This window comes from Molothrus ater, chromosome 4, assembly GCF_012460135.2.
Source record: "Molothrus ater isolate BHLD 08-10-18 breed brown headed cowbird chromosome 4, BPBGC_Mater_1.1, whole genome shotgun sequence".
Lineage (NCBI taxonomy): Eukaryota > Metazoa > Chordata > Aves > Passeriformes > Icteridae > Molothrus > Molothrus ater.
The window spans coordinates 69,968,975-69,981,760 of NC_050481.2; the positions used below are offsets into that span (position 1 = coordinate 69,968,975).

Consider the following 12,786-nt stretch of genomic DNA (forward strand, 5'->3'; position numbering starts at 1 on the left):
AATGAGATCATTCCAGCTTCAGGCCAAGTGGTGTGTGTTCTTTGGTGTCCTCTCTGCAAAACAGAACAATTTAAGACTCATTTTTTGTTGTTTATTAACTACTGCTGTATTAGCAGGCTGTGGGTTATTCCCTGAAATGTGAGCTGTGGTCCTCAGTCTTCTCCTTGACCATCTCCCTGTCTTCTGCAAGCTGGTTTTCCTCCATCTGAGCTTGGAATACTTGGATAAACTTATTTTATATGAGGACTACATTAATGGCTGGGACAATCTCAGTTTAATGGGACAATCTCAGTCATTAAGAACAGAACCCAAGCATTTGGGGCAGAAAAAGGCTGTTTCACCCTGGCACAAGCCACTCACTGGGTGTTCCCTCTCTTCCAGGGTGCTTTGAGAATAATCATCAGCCTTAACAAGGATTGATTGTGTGCTCCTCATCCTCCTGGTTTGGTTTGAATCAGAAAAAGCTTTGGCTGTCGCGTCGGGGAGGCGAAGAGGTGAATGAACGTCCCTTTCAAGGTACAGTAGAGGCATGGATGAGATGTGTGGGGTGTGGAGCTGGTGCTGCTGCAGCCTTTGGAGGTTCCAGAGGGTACTACAGCTTCCTCGTGGATTCACATCCCTCAGTCCTACAAGGAGAAATCTGCACTCAATTCCCTTGTTCAATCCTAATGAGAGCAGTCTTCTTCGTGTTGGCTTTGTTTTGGTGCAAACTTGGATAAATCCAGTGTTTTCTCTTCATTTACTTTAAAGAATCTTTCATTTTTGAAACTTCTGGGTTGTGTCATAAGTAGAGTTTGGGCATCAATATTTGCACTAATTTGAAGAGGATTTTTAATAAATTTCTTTTTGTTGTCTAGACAAACCAGTATTAGACTAAAGTATACTGAACTAGTATTAGACTGAAATATATTCTTACTTTGATGCAGATGGTCACGAATTCTTGCATGAATGATTTATAAAGGAGGGGGGAAAGAAAAAGCCCAGACTCTTTTTGAGGAAAGGAAGGCCATGGAGTAAAAAGAAAGGTTCCAGAGTAAGAAGTGTTACTCAGGACATTGGTGAATTAAAACCCAACATCCATCAGGGAGTTTGTGGGAAGTTTTTCTGGTCAAAGTTCTTCCCGTGGTCTAACCTGTGGAAAAAAGATTGAAGAATGCTTTTAAAAATTAAAAAGAAAAACCCTACTGTAAGATTTCTTGTTGGGTGTTTGGAAGGACTCGTTCCAACCCAAGTGGATTCAGTGCTGGGATGGTGCTGCTGGAGTAGCAAAGGGAGATGTGCCTGTGAAACCTGGGGATTTGTATCAACAAGGTCTTTTCCTCAAGCATTGCTTGTTGCTGTGGCTTTCACAGGTTCACCCTGTCTGGAGAAGTAGTTTGTATTTGTGGTTTGATATTTCCTTAAAGCCTCCACACAGGGTCCAGCTGACACTGCTTGCTTCACAAACTCAACCAATTTATGGTTTCCTATGAAAATTCTTTGAACTCATTGCAAATCTGATTTGATACCTCAGTGCCAAGCTGAAGCCAATCCTAACTTATAGGGTTGACTAAATCCTTCCCTTGGAATCTGTGTGATATTTAGCAGTGAGTTTCACATTTGTTTGTGTGTGTTCCTCTCTGTACTTCACTGAATTTCATGTTGTATTTTGTTACCTGTATTTTTAAGTTGGTTTTTAAAATTTTTTTTCTTACTCGCTTTTTGATTTGGGGAAAACTCCTCTTGAGGTCAACAGCTGAATGAATCCCAGTAATTAGGGTTGTCCTGTGCAGGGCCAGGAGTTGGACTTGGATGATTCTTGTGGGTCCCTTCCAACTCAGGGTATTCTATGATTGTAATTGACTGAGTAGTGGCCAGCTGTCCTAGGAGAAAGACTTTGTCTTTGGTGCCTGCTTTCTCTATAGCTGATCCCAGAAAATTATGAAATTCAATGAGACTGAAGTCTCAGAATTAATTAATATATGATGCTCAGCATAAACATTAATAGAATAAACTCCATTTATTTTGAAGTTTTTGCTAGTATAAGAAAAGGATTTTTTTAGAGAAGCAAGAGCTTGGATGTGCCTGTCAGGGCTTCTGAGCTCTTTGGGGTTGGAATTCAGTGGCCAGCTGGAATCCTGGAGCTGCTGGGATTGGCAGGATGTGCCTGGAGCCACATGAAGAGCAGTGGCCATGGGCTGAAATGGCTGCTGTGAGTGGCCAGGTGAAATGGTCCCACCAAAACTGTTTGTGTGTGAGTGGTTTGTCTGGCATGATGAAGCTCCATGTGGATGTGACTCTGTTGGCTGAAATGAAATAGTCCTCAGCACCTTCCTTTTAAAATTTGGATTAAACAGCAGCTTCTCCAACAGAGACCTTTTGGAATAAGACAGCAAAGTCCACCCTGAGGTCATGGGACATGTTCACCACCTCATGTGGTGTGGGATTCTAGGGGGCATTCAGAGATGGAGTGTGAGGTGTCCATCATACCCAGAGCCTCTTGACTCCTGTGGCACTACTGGAAAGACATTTTGGGCTGAATGTTTTTTCTCTCTCTAAAATGGGGGTTGTGAAGCAGCTGATGGGAGCTGGAAGGGCTTGTGCACCCATTTCTGCTTGTGTTTCATTATCCATCACTTCCTGATTGGTGTCACAGGGCCAGAGCATTCACATTTGGATTATGGGGGGTAAAAGTGATGCATGAAGCCCATACAAAGCTGCCCACTCAGATTTCTGGGCTTTGTTTGCACTGGTCACATTCACTTGTCACAAGTTACTGTCTTCTTTTTGTCAGCTCTTTCAGCAGTGTCACACATTAATTCCAGCTCAGGCAGAGCAGCAGAGCCTGGGAGCCTGTGTTTGCAGAGCACAGGTGAGAAGACTTCTGAATTTAGATCTGAAATGTTGATTATACCCTAAAAAGGTTCTTCTTGTGCAATTGGAAACCTTGGGATCGTGGACATCTTTGTGCTCCCAGCTCTGGTGGCACCTCTGAGTAGAGATCATGGTGGTCTCAAATCAAAATTGGTTTAAAATGCATTACTGCAGGAGGGGAGGGAGGGTGGGAGGCAGGAACAGACCCACTGCCAGAGAGTGGGAATGGTTGGAAAGGTTCTTTAAAGGTCATCTCATTCCACCCCTGCCATGGACAGGGACACCTTCCACCATCCCAGGCTGCTCTAAGCCCAGTCCAGCCTGGCCTTGGACACTTCCAGGGATCCAGGGGCAGCCACAGCCACTCTGGGCACCCTGTGCCAGGGCCTCACCACTCTCAGAGTCAAGAAATTCCTTCTAAAATCTGGGTTCACACATTTTCCATCATAATAATTTTCATGATTCCAGCAGGTTTATAGGAAGGGTAGGGGGGAAGCATTCCTGATGCCATGCAAAACCTGAAATGGGAATGTGGGCAGGATCATCTTCTCCAGATTTTAAGACCACCAGCCCTGAATTAGGCTCACAGAAATAGTTTTGTTTGAGAAAAATCAAGAGCCTTGTTCAGAAATGCTGGAATTTCTTTGGAAATTCAGCTTTCAGAATCCACAGAGAAGCCACCTCTGCTCCCGGCAGCGGGTCGGAAGCTGGGTGTTTTGGGATTGCTGCCAAGAAACATTTCTTGGAAACCTTTCTGTGTGCAGTGTGAACAGCAGGACAGGAGGTCTGGGTTTGAACTCAGGATGATAAAACCAGGGAGGTTTTGGCAGGGCTGTGTTCAGATGCTTCATTCTTGGCCTTTCTCCTTGGGGTGTACGGGCAAACTCCTGCCTGGGCTGGCTCAGAAACTTCCCCCTGACTTTGTAGCAGAGCTGAATTTTCCACTGACTAGGGAAGTTTTTCAGACTGAAACAGCTCTCTTAATTTTTTAGGTGGATTTCTCCCAACTCATTGACTACACCCAGTCTGTATTTTTGAATTAAACTAGTGCTCAACCTTCCTTACAGGGGCAAGAATTGTCATAAAATCATGAAATGCTTTGGATTGGAAGGGACTTTAGAGACCATCTGCTTCCAACACAAGGACATCCTCCACTAGACCAGGTTGCTCCAAACCCCATCCAGCCTGGGTGTTCCCTGAAACCATCCCCTGATTTTGTGATTCTTTTAAAATGGATGAAGCTGTAGCCTGGAGTATCAATTACCCCTTGACCCAGGTCAAACTTTCCCCTTTTTTTTCTGTATGGGCTCCCCTTTGCTCTCTCTGAATCCCTTCTTTCTATTTTTTTTTTAGGAAACTATAAAATTTATGTAGAGAAGGAAGGAAAATCTCTTTCTTACTGCAAGGGACCAGGTCAGCATCTTTTTTTTTTAAATCCCTGTGAGAACAATTTGTCAGAAAACCTTGTGGGAAGCACAGAGCTTGAGCCTAGAGGAGCCAAGCTGAGCTTGAGCACTCCCTTGATTGGAGCTCATATCACCAGCAGGACCAGAAATCTTTTTATCAGCGACTTTACAGGATAAGAAGGAGAATTTCCCAAAGGATGGGCTTCTTCCCTAAGTTTCATTCTCCAAGGAGGCCCTGAGAAAAGCAGATCCACTGGGAAGTTGTTAGCTCCAGACAAGTAGGTGCATGCTCTGGTGTGCATTCTCACCTGTAGGTACACAGAGAGCTTTCCCAAATTGCCCAGAACCTGAGAAAATGGAGATAAAATCAAAAAGACAATTGCAGTTAATTACACTTCCAAGGCAACTGGAGATTGGTTGGAATCCTGTGGGATTTCTGAGGCCTCCCAGTGCAATTTCAGGTGCAGTGTGGGCAGGAAGGTTTGGTGTCTGTGGTTGGAGATGTCTCAGTTGTGACTGTCAGCTCTGTGCATGGCACAGATGTCACCACCAAAACACAGCTATTGTCCCATGGCAAATTCTTCACAGAAATTTTGAGTTTCAATAACAAAAAAAAAGTTAAAAAAGGATTTTGATGTTTTGCATGACTGAACTTTGTTGTTCTTTTTCCTCCATACTTTCCCATTTCTGCCACCCGTACCAAAACCTGGCCTGAATTTTGTGTTTCAGGCAATGGGAAAAAGCCACAAAATAAGACAGTTAATGTCTTATTTTCTATTATGTGAGCTTGGAAAATTAAAGGAAGAGCCTAACTTTTAACTCCAGAAGAACCAAAGTCTTGAGGGATTCAGCAATGGGAGTCACAAAGTACATAAAGCTGTATGTGACAGTATTTCCCTTCTGTTCCTGAGGGAATTTAGGTGCAAAAATGCTCTGCTAACTTCAGAATTTTGCTTGACCCAACCTTTGGTTCTCCAAACACATTGTAACCAGTCCCATCCAACTCATTATGACCTGAATTTGCAGTTTTTGGGAGGTCCATGTGAGTATTTGTTCAGGCCTAGACTTCACCAGAAGTGAAGATGATGTTTTTAAAAAGATAACACAGACTTGGTTTTATTCCCTTAAGATGGCAAATCTTTCTTCAAAAAATCATGAATTAAACAAGACAGTGCCTCACAGCGGGTATTAAGGAAAAAATAATAATAATTTTTAAAAATCCTTTGGAATGGTCTTTCCCTCTGGCATCTTCACTCAGGTTCTGCAATCAGTAATTCAAAGGAGGTTTTGTGGAGAGGAGAGATGCAGGAGTTGATATGACTTCCCCAAGGGTGAGAACTTTGAGAGCAGGGACCTGAGCATTAATCTCTTTAATTCCAGCTCAGCACTTCACTGTGAGATCATTACTTTGTGTGATTAATCCCTGCAATGCCTCCAAAGCCTCTAAAACCATAATGCTGCACATGTATTGAGGAATACTGCTGCCAGTTGGAGTATTTGGGATCTGTTGCCATCCCTGGCACCTTTTTGCTTCAATTTTGAATGCAGAGAAGCATTCCCTGGCCTTGGTTGGTCTTTCTCTGTTCTAATCATCAAGGCTGATGTTGTCTTCTTGGAGGAATTCTGTTTTCAATAGGGACAAGGAGTTCTCAGTGCAAAAATCAGCTGAAATGCATTTGATAAGTACAACTGCAGCCATGACAGCATCATTCAGAGTTTTCTTGCAGTGATGAGTAACATGTTGTGCTCTGAAAACTCATTTCCTAAAGACAGGAGAGCAGTAACAGGACACAGTCTGTGTTCATAGGCCCCTCCATCCCAAATAACCTTCAGAACCTCCAAGCATTTCCAGCTGCATTTGAGAATCCTCAAAATCCTCAAATCTTGCAAAATCTGTAAAAACTGAGTAGCATCGGGGGAAGGGGCTGGGTGGAGAGACCTTGAGACTTCCCAGACTCGATGTAAATTCTGCAGTCTAAATTTACTTCTTAGGTAATCCATGCCTGATTTTTAGGATGTGTGGAAACCCAGGGCACACAGGGAATATTTCTCTGTCTGTTCTGGGGTGCCCTGACCCCCAGGGGAGCACTGACTCTGACCCTCATACCAGAATCTACTAAAGTGTGAAATAGATTGTAGAGAGTAGTGTAGGTGTATCCCTTGGTGAGAAATTGAGGTTTTGGGATTTTTAGTATGTAGTGGATGGAAGCAAGATGGAGGGCACAGGGTGTCATCCTGGGTTTCTTCTTCATGCTTCTTCTTTCTTCCTCTCCATGGGTTTGGGTGGCATTTTGTAATTGGGCAGAAAAGTCTGCATTGTGGGCTCTGTGGGATCAGTTATTGGGTTAAAATTGAAAATAATCCAGGTGTCAGTTCTTAATTGGATAATTTAGCTTTAAAAGACCTTGGAACAAGAGATTGTTGGGCGTTTTCTGCCTTCTAATGAAAAGCTGCAGAGCTCACAGTAGTGAGACTGTTTTACTAATAAAAAATAATAAACAATTAAGTCCAAACATGAACTACCCTCTCAAGTACCTTCAATCCAGACCCAAAAAAACCAACAACTAAAACCCCCACAAGGATGTTACCAGCTCCTCAAATGAGGTCATGGCATTACCAAAGCCTCCAGTGTGATCCGGGCAGTCACTTTGCCTTTCCGCTGCCTTAACCCAAATTTTATTCAGGATGACTTCATCCCCCTTCTCTCAGAGGCACGTGCTGCCTCTTTCACATTGGCAGATTTACCAGCAGCACCTCACACATCTCAGACTCTTTGTGAATCCCCCATTGGCACCCAGAGCCCCGGGAGTATCTGATGCGTCACGTTGCAAAGTGTGAAATTGAAGATTCAGCCCCACTTTGATGCTTTGGCTCTGTGAGCAGCAGAACTAATGTGGCTCAGCATACTAATGAGGGAGATATTTATTGTTCAGGGCCTCCCTGGTGGTGCTGAGCTTCACCCTTGGAAAATTCCTGGGAGGATGGTCTTCCTCTGGGGATGGGCCTCGTGGGGTCCTTGGCAAACAACTGGCGTGGCAGTGGCAGGGGGAAAAAGCCCAACTTTCAAGAAAATAGCTTCCAAATTACTATACTTTATAAAATTATTTAAATTAATTTTTAATTTAAAAATTCTTCTATATTTTTATTAAGATATTTTATGAAAATATCTTATTATAAAATATATTATTAAAATTAATAAAAAAATACTTGTTTATAAAAGACCTTAAGGGAGATAGTAGGAGGGATTGGAGTGGAAATTATGGCTTTTCATGGAGAGAAAGTGAGGGTGAAACTAAAGAGAGGTCTAAGCCCACAGGTCACCACAAGGATAAAATTAAGATGCCAACAGCTTTCAGCATCACTGAGGACATCAAAAATGTTGTTTTCGTTGTGGAGAAGCCCTTTTCCAGCACTGTCTGTTTGGGTCACTGACATCTGTTCATTTTTATTGCAATGGAACCAAAATGAGTGAAAGTGTTGCTTTTAACCTTGTCTGGGCTTGGTGGAAAAGCACTTAGAACTAAAAAAGAACTTAGAACTAAAAGCTGGTGGTGGCGGTACCTGGAAATACTGACTGGAGAAGGCTTCACTGACATAAAACCTCTTTATGAAGAAAGGACTTCAGAATTCTGTGTGTTTGTCAGGTGCCACATCCTTTGGGCTTTGCTGAGAGAGAGGAATCCTTTACACCCTCAAATTTGTCATCTGGGCAGTTCAAGTTCTCTAGAAAGGGGTGGGGAATTACCTGGGAGAATTTTGCTTGCAAGGATGGCTTCCACCAGGAGGGAGAATGCCCTGGACTGAGGGCTTGTGCATGAGGGGATGGAGGTTTCTGGGAATTTTTGAGATTTCCCTGGAAGCTGGTCAGGTTGGAGACCCAAACCTCTGAATTATGTGTAATGTAACTGCTGAGTTAATGAAAAATCACAGAATCATTTGGGTTGGAAAAGATCTCCAAGGTTCTTGAGTCCAGCCTGTGACCCATTCCCACCTTGTGACCCAGACCTGAGCACCAAGCGCCATGTCCAAGTGTTCACTCCTTGAACACCTCCAGGGATGGATCTCCAACACCTCGCTGGGCAGCCACCTGCAATGCTTAACAACCATTTCCATGAAGAAATTCCTTAAAATCAGATGCTCTCCTGAATATCTGTCCTCTTGACTCAGTTGGAGAGCCTGCAAAAGCCAAGATGATTTTGGTTTAGGTTCCCTTAGCAATGAAATGTGCATCAAAAATCACAAGCACACAAATTCTGCTTGATTTGCTTGTCTTCTGCACATCCAGCCTTTATATCCCTGGGATGATCTTGATTTATTTCCACCAAGAAAAATTAAATTCCTTCTGAACCACACAGAACTCAGAGCAGCACCTTGACACGGCATTTGGGGAACCCAAAGAGTTTTAGGAGCCTGATTGGAATTTCCAGCAGCAAACCAGGACAATTGGCAACCAACTTCCAGCTTGAAATCCTCCAGGAGCACAATGCACTACATTTATAGCAGCTTTCCCAGGTCAGGAAACAAGCCCAGCACTGCTGTATTCCTGTGTGTGATATTTCTGACACACAATGTTATCTTGGGGATTGTTACGTCGGCTTTTATGTGGCGTGGGGAGGGTGGGGCAGAGGTTAATTGGTCATGTTAATGGTTTTCATGTTCCTAATTTAGGCTCTCAGTGCTGTCCTTGGGTTTGGAGGGAGTTACAGGAATTATTCATTCTATTGTGGTGCTGTCACATCTGTAGTGTGGGGAGATGGCTTCAGTTACAGCCCAGATGGCTGAAAACGCTCATTCAGTCAAGTTTTGGGGTTTTCTCCATGTTGGAAAGTTTATATGGTTTACATGGTTTATACCATATTGGAAAGTCCTGAGAATCCTAATGGATGAACTGGGTCTGAAACCAGACTTGCTCTTTACAGACCTACACCCAGCTGAGGGACAGGAACTACTCACTGTGTATTTATTCAAACCCATCTCTGGCGAAATGTCTTTAATTCTCCCAAAACGCGTCTCTTTGGACATGTGTTCTGGAAATGCAGTGGAAACTAGTGCAGAGTTCATGGCTTTGTGGTTACAGGGCTTTATTCCTTCATAGAATTACAGAATTATAGAATTGTTTGGGTTGGAAAATGCCTCTAAGATCATTGAAGCCCTTAGCCCAGCACTGCCAAGGCCACCACTAACCCATGTCCCCAAGTGCCACATCCACTTGGCTTTTAAATCCCTCCAAGAGTGGTGAATCCATCACTGCCCTGGGCAGCTCTGCCACGGCTGGAAAACCCTTTCCATGGAGAAATTTTCCCTCATATCCAATTTAAAACCTCCCCTGGTGCAACTTGAGGTCACTTCCTCTTATCCTCAAAATAAAAAAAGCCCCAGAAATTAAAACCCCAAACCACTGCAACACCCAAACCCTCAGCTTGTTTTGTTTAGTGACCATTCCTAAAATAGTTCTGTTCACCAAAGCTATGGAAATAGGCAGCTAATGCATTGGTTGAGGGGTACAGCTCAATGAAAAATGAAAAAAAAAAAGCTTTTTTTTAAATTTATTCTTCAGTGACTGGTGAAAGCAGAAAAATCAGTGAGGAAGTTAAAATTTTGAGGTCTTCAGCTTGCTAATGGCTCAAAATGCATCTTTTTGCATGAATTTAAAGCTAACAAGTGTTCCAGGCCAGATTGGACAGGGCTTGGAGCACCCTGGGATAGTGGAAGGTGTTCCTGTCCATGGCAGGGGCTGGGACCAGATGATCTTTAAGGTCCCATCCAACCCAAACCACTCTGTGATTCACAAAAGGTATTAAATACCTGTCTCTTTTTCTAGAAGCTGAAATGTCACAGCCATCATGGGGTGGTTACAGGAGAAACACACACACAATCACTCTGCCAGGGATCAAACTTCCTTTTTATTTATGATGTGCTCCTCTCACACATGAAAAGCTTCTTTGCTAAAGACCATTTGCTTTTCTCCTGCCAGACCAACAAGGCTGTGCTCAGGAAGCACCAGAGGGATGGCTTCATTTTATAAAAATAAAAAAGAAAAACACTTCAGAGAGAGCTCTTGGTGTTGTACTTCCTCCATTCAGGACTCCAAGTCTTTCACAAAACTGAGCAGAATCCCATGAGGCCACAGCTATCCCAGGGTGGTGGATTGAATGACTTAAGTATCTTTTTCTGGTCTGATGTGTGACTGTAGCTTTAATTTATTGCCTCCTCTGTGAACCACAGATATGTTTGTTATTTGCAATTACATGGTAAAAGAAAAAAAAAAAGAAAAAAAAAGAGCTTTATTTGGGTTTTTAAGTCATTCTTGTTCTTTGCAGTGGCATCCTTTTATTGCAGTGAAATCTTTTTATGAGGCTTATGGGGAGAGCTGGGTTGAAATAGTTTCTCAAAGGGACATGTGACAGGCTCAAGGAAGGGATAGGTTGGATATTGGGAAAATTCCTTCATGGAAAGGGTGGTCCAGCCCTGGGGATCTGAAAGCCCCTGTGAATGTGGCACTGCTGGGGGAACAGAGGACTCAATGACCTCAGAGGGCTTTTCCTACCTTAATGGTTCTCTGGTTCTAAGCATAAAAATGAAGTTTTTATCCCTTTGTGGGGCCAGAGTAGGGTGGCATTCACCCAAGTCGGTTTTACACGTGGAATATTTGGAATATTCTTTTTTTATTTTAGTGTAGAATCCCACCTACCTGAAATTTAAACACCCACAGGAGATGAACTTCAGTTTCTCTTTCAAAAAATTGTCCCCATGAGAGGCACCTCATGGTCTGATGTTTATGGTCACTGTATTCACATACCTTGAGTCAGCAGCCTCCTCCTTGTCACTTAACACAGCTTTAAAATGTTCATGCTGAGATTTCCCATGTGTGTAATGGTTACTCTGTTTGGCTTGGCTGAATCTGAAAATTTTCCATTTTTAGAGCAGGGAGAAACTTGTAGTGCAGATCCAGGGATTAGTGATAAAATTTTTGGAAAAAAAATCAGCTTTCATATTGGGTTCAAATCCATCAATCCCTTTAAAAAGCAGAAAGAGAAAATGCTCAGAGCAGCTGTGGCTGCTCCTGTATATCCTGGATCCCTGGAAGTGTCCAAGGCAAGGTTGGACAGGGCTTGGAGCACCCTGGGATGGTGGAAGGTGTCCCTGCCATGGCAGGGGTGGGACTGGATGAGCTTTAAAGTCCTTCCCACCCAAAAAATTCTGGGATTCTTGTGGGATTCTGTTCCAAAGGACCCAGTAACCAACCACACTGTTCAGCTGTGCTGGTTTTGGGAGGCTCTGCTGTCTGGATTCCAGTCTGTTGTGAAAAATCTCATCCACAATGTGGTGGAGTTGTAGACCCAGTGCACGGAGCAACCAGGCGTGAAAAAAAAATTAGATTGCTCATAAATATTTTACTGTATTTTTAAAAACGTTGCCCAGCCCAGTAATTGCTTTCCTATCATTACCTTCTGCCTGCATGAAAATAACATATGCCAGCATGAACCCCAGTGGCAACGGGGAAGGATTGAGTGGGAGAAAATGAGGTTATCTCTTGATCAGTATTTTATCAGCTCCATAATAATATTTTCATTAGGAGAAGTAGTGCACTGTCCCTCAAAGAGGCACAGGCTTCTTGTGATTTCTGTGGCACCAGAGTTGTTTGAGGAGGGTTGAATCCCACACGGCTTAAAAACACCAAACCACTAAGTCCAAAGGATCATCTTTTACCAACTCTGTCATCTGCTTTAAATCCTTTCCATTTCTCCAGCCTGAGTGCCTGGAAGGAAACTGGAGCTCTTCCCTAAGTGGTGCTGCTGCCTCTGGCCTGCTCTGGACACCTTTCATGTAGGAGAGGAGAATGAATTTGTGAGCAGGAGCCCATCAAAGGGCCCTGAGTTAAGGGATTATCAGCACCCAAGGTCGGGGTGGTCTCAGGGCTGCTCCTCTTTCCATTTGTCCTGGCCATGGGCATGAGGTGGCTTCAGCTACAGAATCACAGAATGGCTTGGATGGGAAAGAACCTTAAATCTCATCCAGTTCCAGCCCCCTGTCAAGGTCAGGAACACCTTTCACCATCCCAGGGTGCTCCAAGCCCCGTCCAGCCTGGCCTTGGACACTGCCAGGGATCCAGGGGCGGCCACAACTTCTCTGTGCCAGGCTCTTCACCCTCACAGGGAACAATTCCTAATTCCCAATATCCCATCCAGCCCTGCCCTCTGGCAGTGGGAACCATTCCCTGTGTCCTGTCCCTCCATCCCTTGTCCCCAGTCCCTCTCCAGCTCTCCTGGAGCCCCTTTAGGCCCTGCAAGGGGCTCTGAGCTCTGCCTGGAGCCTTTTCCAGGTGAGCACCCCCAGCTCTCCCAGCCTGGCTCCAGAGCAGAGGGGCTCCAGCCCTTGGAGCATCCCCATGGCCTCCTCTGGACCTGCTTTTACAGATCTGTGCCTTTCCTGTGCTGGGGAGCCCAGAAAATGCCATTGATCAATGCCTTGGCACAACCCTGCAGTTCCTGGCTTTTGGATCTGGCTGGAATTGCTGAGCTCAGCC

At 44.1% G+C, this 12,786-nt stretch overlaps 1 protein-coding gene across 2 annotated transcripts in view; it reads left to right on the forward strand.

Annotated features, from left to right (window-relative positions):
* Positions 1-12,786, forward strand: part of PTPRA (protein tyrosine phosphatase receptor type A) — a 127,428-nt gene that overhangs the window by 28,705 nt on the left and 85,937 nt on the right. The window contains exon 2 of one of the 2 annotated variants that reach the window (XM_036382238.2): positions 382-516. The exons of the other annotated variant lie outside the window; for it this stretch is intronic. The gene's annotated coding sequence lies outside the window, so the exon portion shown is untranslated. The remainder of the gene's footprint in view (positions 1-381; positions 517-12,786) is intronic. 2 annotated transcript variants of the gene reach the window in all.